This window comes from Acomys russatus, chromosome 13 (assembly GCF_903995435.1).
Source record: "Acomys russatus chromosome 13, mAcoRus1.1, whole genome shotgun sequence".
NCBI classification, from domain to species: domain Eukaryota; kingdom Metazoa; phylum Chordata; class Mammalia; order Rodentia; family Muridae; genus Acomys; species Acomys russatus.
The window spans coordinates 70,637,312-70,646,060 of NC_067149.1; positions in this window are offsets into that span (position 1 = coordinate 70,637,312).

Genomic DNA, 8,749 nt, shown 5'->3' on the forward strand with positions numbered 1-8,749 from the left:
ACAAATGTGCTGGGGACCCACAGGCAACAGCAGTTAAGAGCCTGACTTTGATTTCTAGTACCTACATAGTGGCTCACAGCCATCTGTAACTCCAGTTCCAGGGGACCAAATGCCCTCTTCCAGCCTCCATGGGAACCGGGCACAGACAGACATACAGGCAAAACACCCATAGAGATAAAACAATAAAAATAATAAAAAAAAAATAAAGTTACATTTAAGCTCTAAGTTTAACTGCCCTCTTGAGTCACAATTTTTGGGACTTCCCATGCCTGTATGTGCAATTAAATCTGTTGTTTCTCTTATCGTCTTTCTGTCATTTATTTTGCTGAGTGCTCAGACAATGAACCCAGGAGGGCACAGGGAGAGACGCCTTCTCCACACAGGTGTTAGCACCAGTCTGTACCGCTGAAGCCGGAGTGTCAGCCACACAGAGTGAGCGTCCCAGTTGGGAACGATCCCAGCACATGTCACACAGGCGAGTGGTAGGTAAGCTCTGAGGAAGCCATGTCTGTCTCTTCTGATGTCACCAGTGTACTGCTTCTATCTGCTGACCTTCATCCGTGCCTTTTCCTATAATAATTCACGGCTGGGAGTGGAAGGCTTTTTCAGTGAGTCTGTGAGGAATTCTACTGAACAGCCAAATGGAGCACAGCTTTAGAAACACTCTAAGCTTGGAATTATTTTCAGTAGGATGGCTTTAGAAATGCACTAAGCTTGGAATTATTTTCAGGAGGATTATTACACTATTGTTCCTATGTCTCTCTCTCTCTCTCTCTCTCTCTCTCTCTCTCTCTCTCTCTCTCTCTCCCTCCCCCTTCTCTGTGTGGGAGGGGTATCATGTGTGCATGTGCATGGAATGGTCTCAGAGAGGCTCTAGAGTCACTCCTCAGGTATCACACACTTTGTAGTTTGTGACTGTCTTTCACTGGCCCAGGATTCACCTAGTTGGCTGGCTGGCTGGTCCCTGAGCCCCAGGTACCCACCTGTCAGCTTCTCCCGTCTTCAGATGACAGACATGTGTCACTATGTCTGGCTTATTTTATGCATGTTCTAAGGGATCAAATTCAGGGGCTGACGCTCACAAGGTAATCACTTTACTAACTGGGGGGGGGGGGTGTTCCTGAGCCCCAAACAAAGGGTTTCCAATGACCCAGTCAAGAGCAAAACCAGCAACAGGTACCCACAAACCTCTTCTTTTTTCCCCACTGAGAATCTCTAGGAAGAGTTTCAAAAATAAGCAAAGCTAAAAATTAAGTAAGTACCACTTCTAATCTAGAGTGGCTGTGTGGGGCTGCTGTGTTGGGGCTGCTGTGTGGGGCTGCTGGTATCAAGAAGCCAAGGATGAGTGAGTTTGCAGAGGACACAGCTTAATTCCAAAGGCTGTCAGGAAAGAGAGAACACACTGTGAGGGCTCAGAGTCGGCTCAGCCTACATAAAATATTTATCACACTCATCAATATTAAGCGTGTTATGCCCCACACCATCCAGCCGGGCTTTGTTTTTAGTGTGTCAGTTTAACGCTCCCTCACTTTACGTTTTATTAAATTACAAAAATGATCCTAGTTAAGGGATGACCCTCCCCCCAGAGGACCCCAGGGCCCACTGTACTCCAACGCCACCTGTTAGCGGATTCAGCGACCTCCTTTGTGGAGTCTGATGTTAAAGTGAGATGAGCAAGCCACTGTTCTGAAATTACAGACTTTGTGGCTACTGTGACCACGTAGCTGAGCAGGAGGCCACTGCCAAAAATGCGCATGAAGCATCGACTCTACGGCAAAGGGTTCTCTTCTTCCGAGACAAGATCTCAGGAGGCTAAGGCTGGCCTCGAGGCCAATACATAGCTAGGATGACCTTGAAGGAATGCCCTCATGCCTCAACTTCCTAAGAGCTGGGATGACAAGGGTGTGCCGCCATGCCTGATTGAACATGGGGCTCTGGGCATGTTGGGGGACTACTCTCTGCTCTAAGCCCACCCCCGGGTCCTGCAGCTTTATATCATAGCTCGCCAGTCAGAGTGCTCTGAGCCATGAGTTCAAATCTCCCTGCCCCTTGTCTGTTGACAGTGGAGGAGTCTGTAGGAAGAAAGTGGAGAGGCACTGTTTACTGGGTGAATGAGAAGAGGAGAATTTTACAATATATGATGTCATTGGCCAGACAACCTGGCTTCTGTGAATGTCTGGAGGCTTCTCCTGATAAGCAACTTGAGGAATTAGATGCTGGTATGGCCCGAAGTCTTAGCCAGTTTCAGCGGAAGGCATCCAAGCAACACTGGAGGATGCTGAGCACTGGAGCCACTGAACACACTGGTTACAGACTGTGTACGTGCACACACAGACCTGCTTCAGAGAGAGCCCTGTGCTCAGAATTTTCCAGCTTGATCTTGCACAGCCAGAATTAATGGGCTTGGGGAACAAAGGACCCAGTAAGGACCCCACCATAAGTCAGTGTCTGAATTTCTGCAGAGCCCGTCACGGGAGCTTGTCTCTGCTGAGAAATGAGGTTATATCTGGAGGTGGGGAGCTGCCCTTGGGACATACCAGTTGCCCCCTTCCTCACCGTGTGGCCCATCTGATTTCTTGGACAATTTTTCTACATGTGAATGAATTAAGGTAGAAGAGGCCTTTCAGATCCACTGTAGCTTATGAGAAGTGAAAAACATCTTTCAGATCCGTTGTTTATATGTTTCCTTCCGTTTTATGGCAGTTTAAACGATTTTCATCTTCACCCATCCTGGATGAGAGGAGATTATTCTGTGCTGTCTAACTCCTGTCTCATGGTTGGTCTCTTGGACTCTGTTCTTTCCTTTCCTGTATTTCTATGGCTTTATTTCCTGGTTCTCTTGTTTCAGGGATTCGAGAGTGACTTAGCCGACAGAAAAAGCTTGTTTCAAAGAATGAGCATTGTACCTGCCTCTAAGAAACTGGAAAGAAAAAAAGTCATTCGCTGCAGATGCACTGAACGTATGGATACACACACTTGTTATTTCTCCTGCTTAAATCCTGCCCAAGATTCACATAACAGCTACAGAATGGCACTGATGTGGCCCATGCCAGAGACTTCTGGTTTTATGGGCTGGTGCCCATGAAATGCCAGCCAGCTCAAGAGGTTTCATCTCAGCCCTGATCCACACAACCTCCCACAAGTGTAAACTGAAGTCAGTACTTTACACAGTGCTTTCACCTGTGCACTGTCTGTGTGTGTGTGTCACCCACAGTGCTCTCACAGCTGTGTACTGTCTATGTGTGTGTGTCACCCACAGTGCTCTCACACCTGTGCACTGTGTGTCACTCACAGTGCTCTCACAGCTGTGCACTGTCTGTGTGTGTGTCACCTACAGTGTTCTCACAGCTGTGCACTCTGTGTGTGTGTCACCCACAGTGCTCTCACAGCTATGTACTGTCTGTGTGTGTGTGTCACCCACAGTGCTCTCACACCTGTGCACTATCTCTGTGTGTGTGTCACCCACAGTGCTCTCACAGCTGTGCACTGTCTGTGTGTGTGTCACCCACAGTGTTCTCACAGCTATGTACTGTCTGTGTGTGTATCACCCACAGTGCTCTCACACCTGTGCACTGTCTGTGTGTGTGTCACCCACAGTGCTCTCACACCTGTGCACTGTCTGTGTGTGTGTCACCAACAGTGGTCTCACACCCGTGCACTGTCTCTGTGGCATCCTATTCATGATTTTAAGCTTTAGGTGTTATTGGTGCCAGTGTAATGAAAGCATTTCTAATGAAAATTTTAACAGGATGAAGAAGAATCTAAATTGGCATTTTAAGGGCAATTACCAGAATAAGTTTTAGTGTTCTGCGATTAAATTGCCATATTAGGATATTTCTATGAACAATAAACCTAGAAAGTGAGAAAAATCCATAAAAATACCATTAAGAACTATTTTTAAAGACATTTCTGCACAAATAAAGGCTCCTACAACTGACTCTTTCTTGTCTTCCCCACAGTTAAATTTGTTTTCTTATGGATAAAGATGGATTCTGTTTTGCCTCTGTTCCCTTATTGTAGCAAGATTTTGACTCTCCAAGTCTCACACCTGCGTGGGGAGCTAATTGTTCTCTTCTGTTTCCAGTGGTTTCTGGGCAAGCTATGCAGACAGTGGGGCCTCCTGGGCACAACGCTGCCAGATGGGTGTTCTGACACTGGGCTTTAAGATATCTGGGGCTCGAGCAGGGGCAGGGGTAGGGTGGGCTGACGTGGGAGGGGAGCACTGAGCAAAGCCAGGAGCTCTGAGGATTGCCTGGCACACAGAGAGGCTCTTAGAAAGGCAAGCTTTGATGTAAGATTATGATCTGATGGCAGCAGCAGTTCTCCTTTTTCACTGCTTCTCTCTGTCTCTGCCCCCCTCTCCCGCCCCCCTCCCCACACAGCCCTCCCCTGCCCCCGCCCTCCCTCCCCACACAGCCCTCCCCTGCTCCCGCCCTCCCTCCCCACACAGCCCTCCCCTGCTCCCGCCCTCCCTCCCCACACAGCCCTCCCCTGCTCCCGCCCTCCCTCCCCACACAGCCCTCCCCTGCTCCCGCCCTCCCTCCCCACACAGCCCTCCCCTGCTCCCGCCCTCCCTCCCCACACAGCCCTCCCCTGCTCCCGCCCTCCCTCCTCACACAGCCCTCCCCGGCTCCTGCCCTCCCTCCCCACACAGCCCTCCCCCTCTCCCGCCCTCCCTCCCCACACAGCCCTCCCCTGCTCCTTCCCTCCCTCCACACACAGCCCTCCTCTGCTCCCTCTCTCCGTCCACACACAGCCCTCCCCTGCTCCTGCCCTCCCTCTCTCTGTCTCAGAGAACTTGCTACCCAGCCGTCCTGAGGTGCCTGCTTCCCAGTCCCAGCTGATTATCCATTTAGTTACTTTGAATGACAATGTGGCTTCCCACCTACCTCAGCTCCCAGCTCCAGTGAGTGTGTTCCTTACCCATGAGTCACTTGGCTTCTCTGCTTTGGACAACCAGGATCAATGTATTGCCTCCTCCTCAAAGGGGGAGGGGGAACAATTTTTTTACTTTCCAACACATTAGCCTTTACCTTCACGGCCTAAATTTCAAATGACCACTTCAGAGGCATGTTCTACTGCCCCCTCGGCTATAAAAAGCGGCATATTTTATATCGCACTGGCGACATCCTTGGCTACTTCATCACTAATATTTACTCCATTTTTTCAATATGCCTAATATTTTAAAACCCCACTAATGCTCAGTGTATGGTTAAAAAAAAAGTAAGTTAGCATAAAATAGGAATCCTAAAAATAAGATAGCATAAAATAGGAATGACAGCATTTTCCTAGGAATTTCAAGAGAAACTTGGAGCTTTAAAAAAAAGTTACTTTATTTTATGTGTGTTTGCTTGCATGTATGTCTGTGCAATGATTGCATGCAGTGCTCATAGAGGCCAGAAGAGGGCATCAGATCCTGGGAACTAGTGTTAAGGATGGCTCTGAGCCACCTTATAGGTACTGGGAATTGAACCCAGGTCCTCTGCAAGAGCTACAAGTGCTTTTTATTTATTTTTCCTTTGCAATCTCAAGTTCCCAGCTGACTCTCTTTTGCCACATCTGTTGTTGGTGTATATGTTTTAGCTATTTTGTTTGGGTCCTTATATCTAGCCCCATTCTCCACTCTGATCCCTTCCAACACCCCAATGCCAGATAGGAGAGACAGTAGGTTAATGGGAGGAGGGGGCATCGTGATCCTTTTAGACTACATCATGCTGATTAGGGGTGTTGAATTTCTGGGGGCAAATCCAGTCCTTGTCTCCTCAGGCTACCTCCAATTTCTTCTTGTCACCTTTTTTCTCAGGACCACTTGACAAGCTAGCAGGAGCAGGAACCAGCAGGGGAGCAGCCGCGCCCCCTCTCTTGGGGCTCTGATCTTTTTACACCCTCTCTAGATTCCCTAGAATTAAACTATCTTCAGCTGGCGGATTCACACTCCTGCCAGAGCACGTACAAGTCAAATAGTCTGCTGCTGTGGCCAATCTGAAGCGGCCCCCAAATCCCACACATGGGGTTAAGACAAAAACGTGTTTAGATGACATAGCTGGGTTAAAAAAAACAACACCACCAAAATTCACAGTACAATCTTTATTAACTCAAAAGTTGGAGGAAACACCAGTCTAAGGCTTTTTGTACCACTCCTCGAGGGAAACGGAAATGCCCTGGGCAAAAACCACACCAAGAGAAGCCTCTTCTCTCACGAGCAGGCCTAGGTAGCTCAGACCAGCCCTTCCTCTGAGATAGCTGAAAGCCGTTTTGCACAACGACAGTAATATTTGCCTTGTAATTTCGGATTAACAAGAGAAATGCAGGCCAGGAGAGGGTGAGGCTCAAGCCCTGTGCTGGGGTCTCTGCTGCTCCTGGATGAGGAAGAAGCCGAGCCACGCATGGCGGGTCCAGGACTTTACTGCAAGGGAAGGCCCTGGCCCTGGCCAGCTCCCTTGTGCACTGTGATGAGCTTACACCATCCTTGCGTTCCTGTAGATTATTGCCTATCATGATCACGTGTGAAGCAACAAGGCTCAGCTTGCTTTCCAGTTTTCAGGAACCGAGTCTGATGTTGGTGACCATGTTGCTTTGGGACTGCCACGGTGCATCATGGAGTAGAGCAAAACCCCTTACTTCGTGCTTGGAGGCAAGGAGAGAACCAACCAGGGTTCCGCAACCCTCTCTGAGAGAACACCCCAGCGACCCAATGACCAGACAAAAGTCAAAATGGGGTCGCTGGTGCTAAAGCTCCTGTCGTACAACCTCAGCTTTCACACAAGCTTTCAAGAAACAGCTAAGAGAAATAAGTAAATTACCCAACAGGACAGTTGCAGCTGTCCTGAGAATGATGCCCGCCCCCTTCCTCCCCCCCCCCTCCTCTGGCAAAGGTAACTCAGCCAGCTTTCCACAGTCCCGCCTGGTCTCCCCACTACGTGAGGAAAGCAACCTCTCTCAAGGCCAGTCTGCTTTTGTTGTTCTGTTTCTTCACAAAGCCGTCTCTCCTGCTCAGTCCCTTCAAAAGCTCACTCCATTTAACAGACGGAAGTGGTTTCCTTTCCCGAGTCAAAAATTAAAGGCCTTTTAATTTGTTATAATTCTGCCTTTTGTTCAATATCATTGGCATTGTCTGGGGAGAACAAGTGAGAGTTCACAGTGGGCTGTGTGCAGCTGAGTCGCACTCACGTTATACAGTGATGCTGTCTTTTCCTCAAATGTACATTTAAAAAGAGACAACTGGGCCCAAAGGGTTAATTAACACCAATCAATGCCCCCCCCCCAGGTTTTCTTGGCATTCCTTTTATAGGAACCCCCTAGTACGACAGTTAAGCCATTGTAAAGATAAGGCCTGTGTCTTTTTCCTCAATGGTGGATGTAAGGTCATTGGGAAGTAACTCTGACTGAGCTTGGTAAAACCTGCTAAACACAAATCGCATAAGACAATAAAAATGCTAACTTTTAGCCAGTACGACTGATTTATCGTCAGAGCGCTGGCATTGCAGGTACCTCTCTGTTTATAGACTTCCTATCTGTGGTAAACATTTTTCTATAAGCTTTAAACCACCAGTGTTGTTTTCATGTGCTCCACAGCTGAGCCAACTGTCTGCACACACCGGAAAGCCAGATAATTAATTGACCATATGAACTCACGTTTGAATCTATTCACAAATGTGTAGGAGGCAGAGATTCTGAAAACTGTGTAGCATCTCCTGGAGGAAGGAGGGTAAATTCACCATTTTATCCTATTAAAAATATATATATTACACGTCTCTTCAAAGTTTAAAAAGTAGAAAGTGGTACATCTATAGAATCTTCCAGGTTTCTGAGTGAAAGTGAGGGGAACAGCCAGGACGCCTGCCACAGAAACACCTGGGCAAACTCCACACAAGCCTCAATGACTCCAACCGTCTGGAAGGCAGAGAGGTGGGGTTACTCAATTGCTGGGACTGGATTCGGCCTCACCTTTCCTAGTTGGGACAGCCTTGGTCAGTGTGTCATCCGAAGAAGGCAACTGATGTGAGAACACACTCCCCCTTGCCCTGGGGGAAATGATGGGCATTGCAGGCAGCTCCTGCGAGTGCACCCCCCCCAACTCACTTTTTAACCAACATTATCTATAACGCTATGCTTTGTAGATCAGGCTCAGCCCTTCTGGTCCAGCGTTCAGACCCAGCTCACAGGGTATGCAGACCACATTACGTGTTAGCAGCACCATGATGTCACTGGAGAGCCGAAGGGCTCTCTAACAGAACTCTTTAGTTTGGGGTGGCCAACCTTTTGACACCGCAAAGGCACCATCGCTATTCCGGATGTGTGCCGCCTGCCGGCCATAGGTTAGACGACACATCTGGCTAGGCTGGACCTGAATTCACGACATTGCAAACAACAGCAAGTGCTTTTTAACCTGGGCCCTGGTAACTGAGAGTGTTAAGACCTTGTCAAGCCAATATCTCCCGACAGAGAAATTCTGCCTTGGTGACCATCTGGGGATGCTATAGATCCTACTTTTCATTTTCTTTCTGATAGATTTCCAAAATCTTCATTGACCAAAGACCAACAGTTAAGAGCTCTGTTGCCAGCAACAGCTGGATTCTGTTCGGAGGACATGGCCACTGCTTGGCAATCAACACCTGTATCAGAGCTCTGTGAGTGCTCCACACGGTGTTGGTGCCTCCCGTGTCAGAGATATCCAACTGACATGTCTTCTCATTAAAAATCAAAATTCTCCCATGTATCTTACAAAATCATGCGCATTCACCCACGA